Below are 15,695 nucleotides of genomic sequence, written 5' to 3' on the forward strand. Positions count from 1 at the left end.
TCTGTAGGGCTGGGCTGTAGTGACAGCACAGCGTGGGGGTGACAGGCAGGAGTGACAGCCCTGCTCTGCACACCCACCCACGCTGCCAAACACCAGACCTGTATAGCAGGTTGTAGCAGATACGGAAAGGGGCTTTGCACAGCAGTGCCCAGAAAAGACAGCAAGGGAAGTGGGAGCATGTCACAGCCTCATTTGAGCTGTGGATTGCCTCTGTTTAGTTCTGCCACCCCTTTAGAAGAGAATTAATTACTGTTTTTGCTGAGCTGCTTCCCCCTGGTTGTTTTTGCTCAGTGAGCCAGTGCCAGGTTTGAAGCTGCTCAGAACTGCTGCTCACATTACTACTCAATCCATATTTCAGCTCATGATATTAATAGTGGCATCTCCACAACCAAGGAAAGTGAGGCACGTCACACGCGTCCGCAGCTATTTTAAGGTTTGTGGGTAAGTGATCCCCCACTTTTCCTGCAGTTGCCTTTGAAAGATACAGAAGAAAACACCATAAGGCACCCTCCACTCTTGATGTTCTCTTAAGCAGAGCTTCTCTGTGCGTGGAAGGGTGGCACGATCACACTTGAGGCCCACAAAGAGCAGTAAAAACCCCTTTTTTTCTCCTGCCAGACCTTGCTGACATTCCTCCAACCCAGAAGTAACCAGGTGCCACAGCTAGTGACAGTCACAAGGTAAGTGATAGTAGATATTTTTATAAACACCATGTCCTTCACGATTTTCTATCAACCTGTTTGATTATGCCATACACAGGGAAAGTGTGACCGAATTAATGAGCCTGCTGGGGTGCACAGTGAGGGAACAGACGAGCTTTGGCAAGGCTGTTGTTAGCACTGAAAAACTGTGACAAAAAAGAGGCAGACTGCAACCCAGACGTGTGTCATTCACAAAGTGAGACATGCTATGATTTATCAACGTAACAACAATTGACAGGAACACAGATCTCCCATTTCAAAGTGTTGTCTCTGTGTAGATTAAGAGTAGTATCTGTCATCAGGAAACAATGGGAAAAGAAATATGTTTGATAGAAGCAATTCTGTGCTCTCTCAAAGACAGAACCCTCTGTGTCATTGGAATGGAATTAAAGGATTTCTCTGCCGTTCCATCCTTGGCAGCAAAAAAATAAAAGGTGTTGTGACAAGAGGAAGTGCAAATAATAACAGAAGATCAAATGAAAGGAGTGGCTTTGCAAGAAGTGACTAACGTTGACTCTGTTCCAGAAGAGTCCAGATTGCGTAGTGGAAAGAGGAGCTTGTGTGGCCCCCAGAGTGCGGCACACACAGCGGGCACGGCCTCACCACGGTGGCACCACGGGGCAGCTCTCCCTCTCAAAGAAAGGGCTTCTTTCTTCTCAGCTCCCCAGCTGCTGCACACAGGGTCCCCAGCATCGCAGCAGTTTGATTGTTGTGTACACAGAAAGCAACAGCAAAGCATCAAACATGGAAGAGCCTCAGGAACGCTTTGCCAGCAGCTGATACAGTGGGAAGTGCATTTCAAACCAGCAGGGCAGCAGCAAAACAAAAGCCATGGAGCCAGTACTGTCGTGTCATTTGGCACATCCTTGCACTTCCCTTAGTTCTGCTTCGGATCTTGGAAGGGAAGGCCAAAGCTTCTTATTTGCTAATTAAGGTTTCACCCGACTCAAACACTGAACAAAGGACCTCCCCAAACAGAGGAACCTGCCAGTCTTCCTCACCCTGCCAACGGGCTGATATCTCAGTTCGGTGCTCTCACAACACAGAGAGTAAAAGAGCCCTGGATAGTGGCAAGTACAAATGTGTGCACACACACATTGTTGTGCTGGCACACACACAACAACCTGATCAGGATCCAGAAGTTCCCCCTCTCTGTTTTTGTTCAGAACACTGCAGACACCCTACTGACAGGGGCAAAACAGAAAGACATGAAAACAGCAGAGCTCTATTTTATGGTGTCAAATGGCTAATGATAGTAATTAAGGATTTAAAAGGCCTTTATCGGGCCATTATCTAAGATACCATCATGCCTGTAATCAGTGAGTGAAGAATTGCCTGATCAAGCCAAGAAGGCAACAAAAATAGCCCGATGACTCTCCATCTGCTCCTCCAGCCACCACATCCCACCTCACTCCCTGGACACAGCAGTAGGTCACAACAGGACACAGGTTGTTTTCCTGTCACTTCAGCTGAACATGCAGTGGCTGTTGATGTGTGGGCTCCCAAAACAAAACATACATCGCTGCTGGACAAGTAGCTCCAACTACATTCTGTCTTGCTGCTTTTGTGGATTGATTGTGCCCATGCAGCAAGGAAAAGCATTAGGGGCTAATCAAAAATTTGCCTACTAGATTAAGTATTTGCAGGTGTATTTATTTTATAAAATCTACTGTTAAATTATCAATGAAATCCTTTGGGTAGAAGTCCAGCTACTCCTCAAAGAGCTTTCAGCTACTGTAATAAAAATTAGGCCTGGAATATGGAGTAGACTCTTGAACAGATTGTTCACAAAAGAAGGCAAGTTCAGAGTAGGTGGAGGTTGCCAAATTGTCACAGTTTGAAAAAGAAAATTGTTACGTTCAAGGAAGGAGCAATTTGAAGTTCTTATAAAGCACTTGGACACGAAGATGATAGCAAAGAGTTTCTCTACTCATTTTGTTTTCTCTTATCACTTTCCAGCTGTTCCTTCCCCTTTCAGGTAGTTGCAATTTATCCTTCTATTTTTACCCACACAGTTTGCTAACAGCTTTGGAGTTGAGATTCTGCTGCCTTTAGTGATGAGGTGCCAGCTGTGCATCCCTGCAAGCTGGGGCATGGACGACCTTGAAGTGTTCTGGGTGGCCAATCAGGAAATGCCTCTGAACTGTATTTCCTCTCTCCCAGAGAGCACCTCTCCGTTTTTAGCAGGAGATATATATCACTTTACAGCATCCAAAGCGTTGTGCAGATGTTTGCCAGCTAATGCCAACCAAAATCCCTCCCCTCCCAGCCTGGTGTTGCCCAAGCACCAGCCCCTCCGTCCCACTAGCCAGCCTAGGGAGCTTTTTTCTTCCTTCTCTGCAGGATTATTAAAGCAGAATGAGAATGAAGATAGCTGTTAATTTTATGTCACAGTGAGAAAACTGAAGGTCTTCAGATCACACTTTCTGCTCAGTCTTTTAATTGCAAAATTGTACGTCAAGGTTTGACACAAGTTTCTCACCTCCTCATTTTCAAGCTACTAGCAAACAAAACCAGACAAAATTGCCTTTTTTCCCCTACTCTGCAGAGCCTGCACAATGGTTTCATTTCAAAGAGGTGAAATGTTGCTAATTGCTAGCATATTCTAACAAAACTTGTGATTTTACAGAGAGCTGTGTCAAACTAAACCAAGTTATAGGTCAGATTGTGCCAATCTTTTAATCATTATCACTAATTCCCTTTGTGATTTACGTCCCTCCCCAACTTGTGTCTTCCCAGGTTCTTGGAGCCCCTGCCTAGCACTGCTCAGCTGCTCTGTAATTATTCCTCACACCAGATCCAGCAACAAGACATTCACAGCACACTCTTCTCACATTTTTTTTCAACTTTAGGTACAATAACAGAAATAGAAACTTGAGACTTTGAGGCAAGAGACATGGGATTCTGAGTGGAAAGAGATGACTAGAAGATTTTTTTCTAAAAAAACCCATAAAGGATTGAAAAAAAGATTGTTGAAAGGACATAGTGCCTTTCTTTTTCTGGATAAGCACTACTCTAGACCATGGAATACTCCCACTTCTAAATGTGATGCTTAATAACCTGTTCCTAATTTAAAATTAAATTTTAAAAAAATGGTAATATTCCCTAAATAAGGTGGAATGTGACTTTCTGTGATCCTCTTCCAGGTCCCACACTTTGTGCCTCTGCCATCAGCCTTACCTTAACTCCACAGTGCTTTGTCCCGTGGTGTGCCATGACCCTTCCCTGGCATCCCAAGTCGCTGAGCCCCACCATTCCCTGCAGCCACCCACAGCCTCTTTCCCTTGGATTAGGCTCCACCTTCCAAGATGGAAAGGCATGTCCTGCCTCTGGGTAACACCCAACACGAGGGGATCTGAGCATTTAGAGCCTCAGCTGGGAACTGCACAAGCAATAAATCACCCAAGCCCGTTTATTTCTGCTGATCAATGTTACATAAGGTACACTGGCCATAAACTATAAACAGCATAAAATGCACTTCTTTGCATTCCAGAGTGTTGGGGGAGATCATAAAAGCACTTAATGCATTATTTAAGCCATTTAAGGGAGATAGCACAACTGCTGTAATTAGCAACAGTTCTCCAAATCCCCATATGCCAGACAAAGGATCACGTTCAGCATTTCCAGGCTGGTAGGAGGGAATCAGAACATCATAGAAATTAAATGGCACGCACTGCTTTTTTTTCCCCTCTGCCAATCTCAGCAGAGCCCATGTTTCATTACAGCCTCCCCCCTGCACCATCATGCAAGAGACTGAAACCATCACGTAAAGAAGACTGGCCTTTTGGGGGCTTATTATTTTAAGCATAACAGGGTGTTGAAGGCTTTAAGAAAGAGAAATTAAGCAACTTCTGACAGCAACATTCTGCAGGCTGGAGGGGAATTTCCTTGCTTTTGTCTTTTAATAAAACCAAAATGAAAAAACCCAAACCTGACTTCCTCATGGAAAATCCATGAACTGAAGTGTCAAGTGGAAAGTTAAAAGCACTCCAATGCTTTGTGCACTCAGAGTCAGGCCGAGGGCAGTGGGGTGGAAGGCACAGGTACAGAGCAAGAGAAAGGGCACCAGTGACAACAGGGATGAGACTTGAACACAGCCAGGAGCCTCAACTTCCTCACCTTGGGCAACCTCAGGGCACAGCCCCTGACCAGAGGCCTCACCGAGCCTGGTGGCACCCACTGCCCTGGGAATCATCACCAGTCTGACACTCCTGTGCCAGGAACAAGATCACTGGGGGCAGGTATCCAAATCTAAAGGAACAGGGAAAGGAGGTACAGACTGAAGAGCCTCTACCCTAAGGGGAGGCTTAGAAACTGAGGGTGCCATGACTCAGAGAGGAGAGAGACCTGCTGCAGGCAGTCTCCTGGCTCTGAGCTCAAAGATTTTCCCCAGTGAGTTGTTCAGAGAAAAGCATCAAGACTGAGAACGTAAAACATGACAGGACAGCCCCTTCTGGTGGTCTGACATTTGATTTCAAAAAGAGGAAAATCCCTTTTTGTTCTTTTACAGCTTTTATTATTTTTGCATTATCTCTCCCTCATTTCTTTTTGTTGCTCCCTTTGTGGGCTCCAGTTTGCCTCACACATTCAGGGCCTCCCTAATCCCATGCCATCCCCTTCTCTGTTCCCCAGGCATGGCTGGCTGGGCAAATGTGATCCAGTCTCATCATTTTCCAGGCTTCTCTGACTCATTGCTATGATGGTGGGTAAATTTGTTAGGGAGGGGAAGTGAGCAAGGCAGAAATCACCTAGGGAGTTCACATTATGTGATCCAAAAAGTTAATAAAAGAAGTCAAATTATTTTCAATGCCCAACTTGTTATAAATTTGATTTTACAAGTGGCACCAAAGGGATGGGCTTATTAACATCTCATTAATAGTGCCTATTTCGATTTGCATAAAAACTTATGAAGCACAATAAGAAGAAAAGCCTTTAACTATCTTGTTTCTCACAGGGTGGAAGTTGCCAAGTATGGAGGAAACTGATAATGCTCTTTCAGTTCCTAAGGACTTCAAGCAACTTTAAAAAGTTTTATGACAGTAGCAAACACCATTAATAAGCTCATGAACAGCTGGCTGAGAAGCCAAGGACAAACATCTACAAACCTGTTGAAGCATAAAATAATGTAGGAACACCTGAAGATACATCTGTGGAGGAGGAGGTGACCAGCACCTCAGGTGAGTCATGGGTAACTTTGGGCACTGTGGAAGATCTGGCTGCCTGTGTCTTCCAGTGTGGGAACACTTGGAAAGCACCTGATTGGATTTTGCAAGAAGTGGATAAAAGAGATGCAGGTGTATTTATGCTTTGTACACACCACTGGTCACCAATCATGTCAGTGTTTATACCACATTACTTCTAACAAGGGGTTAAATGAGCAACTCCCAACGCTTGCCAAAAAGCAACTCCTGTGGCATGTTAGGATGCCTCTAATAATGCCACAGAGAAACAATAACTGGCCCAAATTCTCTTTCAGATCTCTTCCCCTGATACTAGTTATTAACTTGAGCTGTGTTTATTGGCACCCAGCTGCAGGGAGGAGATGGGTCTTTGGTTGGCTGTGAAAGTTTCATCACCCTTAAGCACCAGGAAAGGAATTTCCAGGTGGAATTAGCAAAGCCTCCACCTCTACAGTCCAAGTAATTGCTGAGTATCATTAATCACTCCATCAAATGGAGAATTCACCACCCTCCTGGTAAGAACAGGTTGCTGGAAAACATTCCTCATTACAATTCCTATTTGGCATTGCATTGCAATACATCTGGCAGTGATATTTGGGGTTTATGTTTAACTAAACCACATGTGCAGGCAGTTGGTTTAAATATAATGTAAAATACCTGTGTATTTATCTACCTTTATCAGCTCTCCTTCCTGGGATTTATCAGTAAATAAATACCCTATCATATGCCTGCATATATCATATGCAACCAGATCCAGCACATCACACGTGGTAATCAGGCTAAATCTGCCCAGAGCAGCAAATTACAAACAGCAGCACACACAGAGCATCTCCCCAACTGCTTCCTTTCTGGCTCTGTGCCTCCTCTGCACTGCAAGAGCTGCTGCACTACAGGAGTTGGGTAATGTTTGCACTTGCACAGCTCCTGGAAGACGAAGACACTCAAATACAGAAATTAATATTCACAGGAGAGCTGTCAGGGGAAAGGGAAGAGTTTTCCCTGAGGTGCACTGTTACAGTACAGTGTGTTTGACTGGCACTTGGGCTCCTTTTCTTCACAGGGAGAAACAGGAGATGCATAATCTGTTTGTACTCTGACTTTCCCCCATCCAATTAGAACATCCTTTCAATGCATTCCTGCCATAAGCAGGCAGTAGAATCCCAGAGATTTACATAGATGTGGTCTGTGTTATGCCACTCTCCAACATGAGAGGCCTCAGAGTAGGAAGCCACCTTGTGTTCCAGAGGAAAGGGGGAAGTGGTGCAGCCACAGCCTTGTGAGGCTCAAAGACACAGCTCACATCTGATCTCGCAGGAGTCAGCCAGGCTGATGGACAACTGCTAAATACAGTGAGATCCTCAGATGAAGCCTGGCCAGAGAAGTCCATCTGTGCCTCCTACTTGTATATTCCTGGCTTTGGCTGAGCTCCGAGTGCTGCTTGCACTGAAAGGTAGAACAAAGACCTGGCTTTTCAAGGGGAGCTCAAGGCCTTCTCAATCCTCTGGAAAGTAAAGTGTACACATGATAAGCCAAGAGAGCCATTCCATGCTGTGGTCACATGCTGTGTGGAAGCTGTAATCTCCCAAGGACACAGATATGGCCATGCAAATATGGATTATGCCTATGCTAACAACCAGCTCATGTCCCTAGAGCTCCTAAATGGCTTTTAATCTGGCTGCTAATGCCGGGGAAAGCTCGTGCTGAGGAAGTTTCATTTCTCTTGTGCTCCCATTAGCCAGGAACTTGCTGCCCTTCCATGCCCTGACTTGGGAGGTGAGGAGGACATAAGCTGGCAACTTTTTGGTTTAAATCTTTTTGGAGGTGGAAAGGAGAGAAGCTGCCTGCCACAGAGGGGACAGATGTCACGATTGCAGGCAGCAGGCACAGCAAGAGCCGTTGGGAACAGGCATTGAGAAACCAGCTGCATTTTCAACACCCCCTTCAGCCAAACCACCTCCAAGAGTCCTCACAACAAGCAGGCTGAGGCAGCACAAGACACTCTGATGTGTGCTATCACCACTGCTTCCCTCTGATGTGTGCTATCACCACTGCTTCCCTCTGCAGAGCTTACCTTGTGTAAAGTGGCACATAACACGCCGTGAAATCCTAGCATGGGTTAGACAAGCTGCAACATACCTCAGATGGTCCAAGCAAGCCTAACTGCAAAGTGTTAGCAGGGAATTGTCTCTGCTTCTGCTCAGCACCAGCGTGTGAAAGACTCCTGCATCCAGAGCTGACAGCAACATCTCGGGTGTGGGGGAGGAAGGACGCAGACACAGGAGGGAAAAGGCTGCAGACATCTTAAGGGGAAGGCTTGTCTTAATGAATGTTTGTCATTATTGAATACAGTCATGGGGAAAGGCCAAACTTCCCTAAGACAGGCTGAAAACAAGGTCGTGTCTCTGTCTCAAGACCCACCAATTGGTGCCTGCCCAGGGTGAGTCCCTGCACGGGCAGTTGGCTCGGTGGGAGCCCAGCACTGCCGGCTGCTCCGAGGAGCTGCTGGCCTAAACCATCCACACTCCAGCCAAGAGCAGAGCCAGGCCCGGGGGGACCTCAGGGACAGGGGCCTTTGTGCAGCCCTTGCCAGGACTGTGGGTGCCAGAAGCGACCTGGCACAGGAGCCCAGCTGAATCACAGCTGCAGTAATTACACTAATTGTCCAAGGGACACAACAATTGCACTTGTCTGACTGGTCAGGGCATGATGGAGTCCAGCACATGTTCCTTTGGGAAAGCATTTCACCTGGAAGTAAATTTCCAAAGCAGAGTCCCTTTAACTCCAAGCCTTGCCAGACTTCTTCCTGGCAAGGGCAGTTTATTCATTCCTAACAGGAGAGCTTTAACAGAGATGTCACCCAGGAGAGAGATCTCACTGCTGTTGGCTTTCACCATCATCTGTGAAGGAGGTAACCCTGAACTCCCAGTACACTGTGATGGGAATTGAGGTCTCAACTCCAACCAGCTCCCTGAAAACACCCAGGGTGTAGCCCAAGGTCCCTGTTCCCATCAAATGGGACTGTAGGTCATCACCAACTCAAGGCCAGTGCTTCCCCACAACATGGCTCAGCAGAGCCAGTGGGAGAGCTGAGTAAGACCCATCTTGGACTTTCTGGTGCACAATCTCAAGAGGGAAACTGTGCTTGCTCAGCCCAGGAGCTGTGCCCACACTCCCGAGAGCCAACGCTTTTCAGAGCTGCTTAATGAAGTAGGTATTCAATTATCATTAAAAGTGCATAAGAATTAGGTGCCTACTTTAGATCCCTTTTGGTAATCCTGCCTTTAATAAATTACAAGGTAGACAATGGCCACCATTTCCTAATGGCATCAATCAAACACAGGCTGGCAGGCCCTTGTGAAGTGGAAGTGTGTGGTTAGGTGGGTCACTGGAACCTCACTGTGCTTTGTCTGCAGTTTGTACTCCTGGCACTGACTCACTGCAAAGCTGTGCAATGGGTGTGTCACTCCCAAACCAGACCTAGAGAGCAGAATGAGGAAGAGAACCAAGTTTGTATTCATGTGCACAATCCACATCTTTCTTTCCCCAAGGATGCTGGAGCAGTTTGTCCCCCTCTTCTCAGGATGGATGGGAAGCACCTGCAGAATCTGTATGAGCACATAAAAACCAGTCAAGGGAGTGTCTGGTGAGAAAACAGGAGGGTTAATACCCAAGAGTTGTTCCTGCTGTTCTGACTCTCAGGGGGTGACTATACCCAGCAGCTCCATGGGCTGATCCATGTCAAAGGAGATGCCTGTTACTGAGAAATCTGTTCATCAAAAGGACTTTCCCCGGTGCTGTGGCAGCTGAGCTGCTTTTCCCAGCACTGTGGGCACAGTCCTGGGAGCTGTTTGCTCACCCCGTGCTTCCAGTCACGCTTTACAGATCAAATCTGATCCAGACCTTTATCTGAATCTATAGAAATTAAACTTTGAAACTGTAAATTAAACTTTGAAATTCGTGACTGGTTCAGGTAAAGCCTGGGTTTGCCAACAGTGACTTCTGTGCCTGAGCATCACCTACAGATGGGAAGGAAACTGCAACAGCTCCCTGGGAACACCAACTCCAAAGGGTTAACACATTTAAGCACACTCATAGCCAACCATAAACATATCTCCTGAGCAAAGGCTGGGTACACCCAGGAAGTTCAAAGGTCCACAAGAAACACACACTTCAGGAGTTTATTAAAAAATAATTAGAGTCAGATCGACTAACAAAAATACAAAAAAAGAAAAAAGTCAACTAAGAAATTGTTTTGAGTAAACTAGAAAACAGGGACAAGCTTACTGGGTTACTGGGACACTGCCTTGCTTCACACAAAAGGGAGCTGTGGTCATTTGATAGCTGGCAGTGATAAGGCCACAAATCAGTTTTGGCCACAGGTAAACAGCTCTCTCCTCCAGTTAGAGACAGGGTAAAACAGCCAGGTTTTGTTCTCAGTTTATGGGGAAACAAAACCATTTATTTTCTCTCAAGGCGCCAACAGATATTCCACCAAGGAGGAAACCAAACCTACTGTAAGGAGAAAAACCCTGTGGGCAGCACAAGACACTCGAGATTAATGGAGAGGTATCAAAAAAGCAGCTGGGGAGGCAGGTGGTGACAGGTGGTGACAGGAGCTCCTGCTCCTTCAGACCTGAGGGACTGAGCTCCATTTCCAGCACAGCCCTTTCCAGAGGCTTGGGACACGACCTCTACTAAGGACAAGCCTTGATCCCCTGCACTGTCCCTCAAAACAGGCATTAAAAGCAAACTACCCCCCAAACACCTTCCCATCCTTTTGCTCTCCAAAAAAACAGGGCCAAAGCACACAACTCTACATCATCTTTCCAAGGAGGGAAAAAAAGGCAAAGCCCAAGCGGTGGGTGAGGAATTACCACGGATGCACCGCGATGCTGAGCTGGGGACGAGCTGCCTCCAGAGAGACCGCCGGGAACAGCGACAAACGCCGCCGTTATGTAACGGGTGACAAATGCCTTTTGTTATGCAAGACAAGTGGGAGAAAAAGAGGCATCTTTGCCCTTTGTGGGAAAGGAAGAGCAGGCGGCTCCTGCCTCGAGCACAAACAGGCTGCGGATTCGAGGGGCATCAGCACACTCGGCACGACAGGAATAGAGCCTTGGGAAACGCCTCGTATTGGGATGAGCCAGCACAAAAACACAGAGTCGATATGGGATTAGTAAGCGATGGAGGTTTCCAGCACCCTAATGTGGTAACTCTGTGGGGTTTGTTCAGGACAGAGGCTGGAGGGCAGCGATCCCCCAGCTCTGCTCACCGGTCTGCTAAAAGTAGGGATCCACCGCCCCTTGGATCAGTATTTGGGCTTTTAGGCTTTCTTAAAATTAAAAATTTACATTGCTATGAATATAGTTTAATTAATAAAAATAATAAAACGAAAAGCTATAAGAGCAGCAGTCCGTTTCTGTCCTGGCACCTTTTCCCCGGGAGGAATCTTTGTCCGTCTTCAATTCTTGGCTGAAAAATGGCAATTTCCCAGACCCGCACGTGCCAAGGCACGACTGAGGTTTGCGCCAAGCTCCACACATCTGAATTTAAACATTGGACCCAACTCCTCCTTTTCAGACTTGGTGAAAATCCCGGAGGCACTTTCCAGCTTGGAGCCGGAACGGAGCATCCTTTCCCTCTGTAACCTGCTGGCTCCTGAACGCGGCTGAATCCGCAGAAATCAGCCCCACGTCTTGGGATGGGGAAGAAATAAAGCTCTGAGTTCTCTGAGAAAAAAAAGCCAAACAACGTGACTACTGACGAAAGAAACGTTATTTTTCCCTGGGCTCGCCCCAGAGATGCGCAACCGGGCACCGGCCCACACCGCTCATTGCCTCGGCCGCTCCGCGCTGCGATCCACCCTCCCAGTGCTCCCAGTGCCGCACGGCGACAGTGACATCCAGTGGCAGCGACACCCGGCCACGGCAACCCACGCCCGCTTCAAGCGCAGCCACCCGCCGCCTGCCTGAAGCGCCTGGAAAATGCCAGTCCCTCGGTGTGCCTTTAAATCACAGTTTTAGGGGCTTGGGGGGACTGGGCGGGGTGTCAGCGCCGGGGACAGGACAGCGCCCAGCATGGCACAGCCCAGCGGGGTGGCAGGACAGACAGACACCGCCCGGGGCAGCGCTCAGCTCGCTCCATCTGCCACCCCACAGCGCCACGGCCGAGCAGGAGGTGCTGCCCAGGCAGGAGTCAGCCTGCACAGATTGCTCACAGAAATCTCTCTGAAAGTGGGGTTCTGCTCTGCTTTGAAAAAAAGAACGATTATGCTGCCCTTCAGAAAACCCCAGGTCTGTTCAGAACTCAAAGGAGAGAAAGTGAAGCAGCTTTAAAGCAGTTGTAGCTCCTCTGAGACCTGCAGGAACACCTGGGCCACTGAGAGGTGCCACCAACACACCTGCAAAGGAATGGCAGGTGAGGGACTGGCACAGTCACACTGTTACCAAGCAGGGTGAGCCTTTTCCTGTTCATGCAGAGCCTTCCACACTTGGCATTTCTGCAGAAGGATGAGCAGGTGCAGACGTGATCAGTGGTGGGGCTGGAGGAGCTGGGCTGGTTGAGCTGCTGTCTCAGACACAGGAGAAGCTGCCACAGCACAAGGAAGCAGTGGGGACTAAGACACCCCTGTGCTGGCCCACATCACCCAGTGCTAACTGGGGTGTCTGCCCAGCAATGTGGGTGCTCAAAGCATAGCTGTGGTTTGCCCTTGGGCCACCCCAGCCAGGCAACTCACTGCTGCTCCAGAGCAAAAATGCAGCCCGACCTGTGGCAGGTGTGTTTGGCACCCAGCCCCTGGGAACTCGGTTACTCCAGCAAACCTCAGAGGGGGCAGGGAACAGGGAAGTCAGAAGCCATTGCTGGTGGGGTCAGGCTGCCCAGGGAAGCAGGATTTGTCCCACATAAGCCTATTTTCAAGCTGATAAAATACAATCACCTGTCCTGTGGGAGTTCTCATGCACTCAGAACTATGTTGCTTTCCATCTGCTTTCTCCCCAGTCTCTCTGTTTACCTCTAAAAAAAGTCCAGTCTGGGCTGTAACAGTTCTGAGGGAGCACTTCAAAACTAAACTAAAAGTCAAGGCCCAGGAGCTGCCAGTGTGATGTGGGAGGCTGAGTAGGAGTCCCCCATGCCGTGCTGGCTGGGGCCCCAGGGATCCTCCTCCCTTGGCTGCTTCCCTGTGGGAATGGGGAAACACCACCCAGCCAACTCCTCCACACGCAAATGCACCAGAGACACAAACCACGTGGAACACTGAAAACTGCTGCACTTAGAAAGGAATGAACATCCCAAGGGGTGGGGATTGCTCCCTGCTGAGAGCTGGGGTGGGCCAGCAGGAGCAGCTGCTGTGGGCCCCCTGTGGACCCCCAGGGATGGAGGCAAACACAGAACCCACCCAGGTAAGCCCCAAAGCACCGACTGGGCTCACCAGTGTCCCCTCTGCCTTCTCTGCACTTCATGGAGAATTTGTTTTTAAGGTCCCCAGACAACATCAGAGATCAGCAAAAAGACCCAGAAGTTGATGAATGCAGTGTCACCACCTGAGCAAAAAGCAGGGAGTGAAAACTGTCTCCATGGTTTCCCAAACCCACAAACTCTGCAATACTTGCAGCATCATCATAGCAACAAGCTTCAGCCCAGCAACATGCAAGTTCTGTTGTTTGGAGCCATGTGAGCTTATTTATTCTTATCCTGGAGATCCCCAACAGTTGTGCACCAGCACTGCCACTGGACTAAGGCTGTGGAAGCACCAGACCTGCCTTCAGTGCCTCATTCCTTTCATGGAAGAGCAGTGCTTGGAGGCAGCAGCAGCTGATCCTTTCCTTGCTGTGGCAAAGCCCTCTCTGGGGTCTGGGCATTGCTGGGTTATGGTTGGGCCTGATGATCCTAAAGGTCTTTTCCAACCTGAGTGATCCTGGCTGGGCTTTGGGGTCGGCCAGATTTAATTTATGGTGGAATCCAGGTTTTACTGAAACATCAACAACTTGGCTCAGAAATCCTTTAGCCTGAGCAGTAAAACCCCCAAAGATCCTTCACTCTCATGTGCTGAAAAGGAGATGTTTGGGTGGGGGGCTCAGTTATTGCCTCCAGATCTGAACCCAGCCAAGAAAAATCCCTCCCAGATCCTTTGGAAGGACAGACAACAACAGGCCATTTTTAGAATCAAGAAAACAGATTTCCTTTTTAAATGTGGATTCCATGACAGCCCTTGGCAAGGCACTGCAGTCCCTGGCTGTGCTCCAGGGGGTCACAGCAGTGTCTGGGCGAGGCTCTGGGGGGGATGTCACACACTGCCCTCATAGGCAGCACATTTGGTTTCTCTGGGCATGAGAGTAGAGACTGGTGTGCTGCAGACCTGGGTCAGCAGCAGAACATGAGGAATTTTCTCAGGATAACAGAATATTTCTTCTATCTAAAGGTAAACCCAATGTAAGAGCACAGTGGCTGCATCAGAAAAATCCTGTCTGCCCTCAAAGTGTCACAGTTGTTTAAGACAGAACTGAGCAAGATTAAAGGCTGCTCAAGACTTGGGTTATACTACAGTTTTTCCAGTAGGACTTGAGGTGACTTAGAAGTGACAGGAAAGCTCTCAAGGAAAACTGAGCTCTGCCAGAAATAACCTCAGTTTCCTGAGCAGATGACACGGGCAAAGAGGAAAGACTCACCTTTGAAGGTTTCTGCTCTAAGTATGATCAGAAAACCTTTGGAATAAACCACAGGATGCATCAGTGCCCCTCACAGGGACTGTCTTCTCCTGCTGCTGGATTTTGGAAGCTGGTGGGCAGTGGTGCTCCCAGACCTGCACAACCATGATGGGCATTCCCTGCACTGTTTGGCCGTTTCCTTTCAGTGAAGCATCAGGGAACCCACAGGAATGTTGCACAACCTTGACTTTGGCTCTCAAGGAAATTCAGATTTTCATGCATTTTATGAAGCGTCAATGAGTGATGAAACACAGGGGGGGAAAATCCACAAAATCCCATTTCCCCCCACAAACCACAGCCTGAAGAGATGGAAACAGAGGCCACTGGTGACATTCAGGGCAGTGACACACATTTTGTGCCACAGGAAGCAGAAATGTTGTTCAGGGAGAAACAAAGGATGTCAGGACTAAGCAGAACTTGCTGTGCCCACAGCCCTGCAGGAGTGACACCAAACTGTCACCCTGGGCCAGGCAGCCCCAGGGCAGGGGCTGGCCCTGTCAGAGAGGAACCAGATGTTCTGCCAGCCAGAAAGAGCTTCCAGTGCTCCAGAAAGTCCAAGGGAGCATTTTCCCTAATGCCTAGAAAACCCCAAAGCCTCAGGCAGGTTTTGAGGAATTGTGGCTCCGTTTGTCAGAGCGAGGAGGAGCCGACCCTCGCTCGGGTCAGGGGTTTGGGCTCTGCTCACACCAGCCAGGCATGGAAGGGCATTTCTAGGAGGCACCTGGAGCTGGTAACTCCCCCAAAATCAGCAGAACAGCCTCACACCTCCATTCCCCCTCACCTGGGCAGAACAGTTGCAGAGTTGCTGCTCTTGATTCTTCCCTTGTACCAGCTGAAGCAAAGAGATATTTTTATGGCAAGTCTTGTTGTTGGCTGGTGCTTGGCAGTTCATCTTCAGCACTCCCCAGGTGCCACCATTGCCCTGGGGAGAAGGGGAAGCATTGAGAAGCTGCAGGAACACCCACAGGCACCCAGGGACCTGCATCCTTCACCCACTGCAGCTCCTGGATATCGGGATACACAACCACAGCCCCGGGGACTTGGACCTTTCCCCTGCACAGAGCCCCCCCCACCTCCACGGTGGCAGGAGGTGGGCCTGGCCCAGACCC

General features: G+C 48.6%; 1 protein-coding gene across 1 annotated transcript in view; it reads right to left on the minus strand.

Annotated features, from left to right (window-relative positions):
* The window catches only part of USP32 (ubiquitin specific peptidase 32), a 79,475-nt gene extending 75,550 nt beyond the window's left edge, over positions 1–3,925 (minus strand). Inside the window, exon 1 of the mRNA XM_071574946.1 lies at positions 3,882–3,925. The gene's annotated coding sequence lies outside the window, so the exon portion shown is untranslated. The remainder of the gene's footprint in view (positions 1–3,881) is intronic.
* Between the last annotated feature and the right edge of the window lie 11,770 nt (positions 3,926–15,695).

The sequence above is a fragment of the Pithys albifrons genome, chromosome 21 (genome assembly GCF_047495875.1).
Source record: "Pithys albifrons albifrons isolate INPA30051 chromosome 21, PitAlb_v1, whole genome shotgun sequence".
In the NCBI taxonomy this organism is placed as follows: Eukaryota; Metazoa; Chordata; class Aves; order Passeriformes; family Thamnophilidae; genus Pithys; species Pithys albifrons.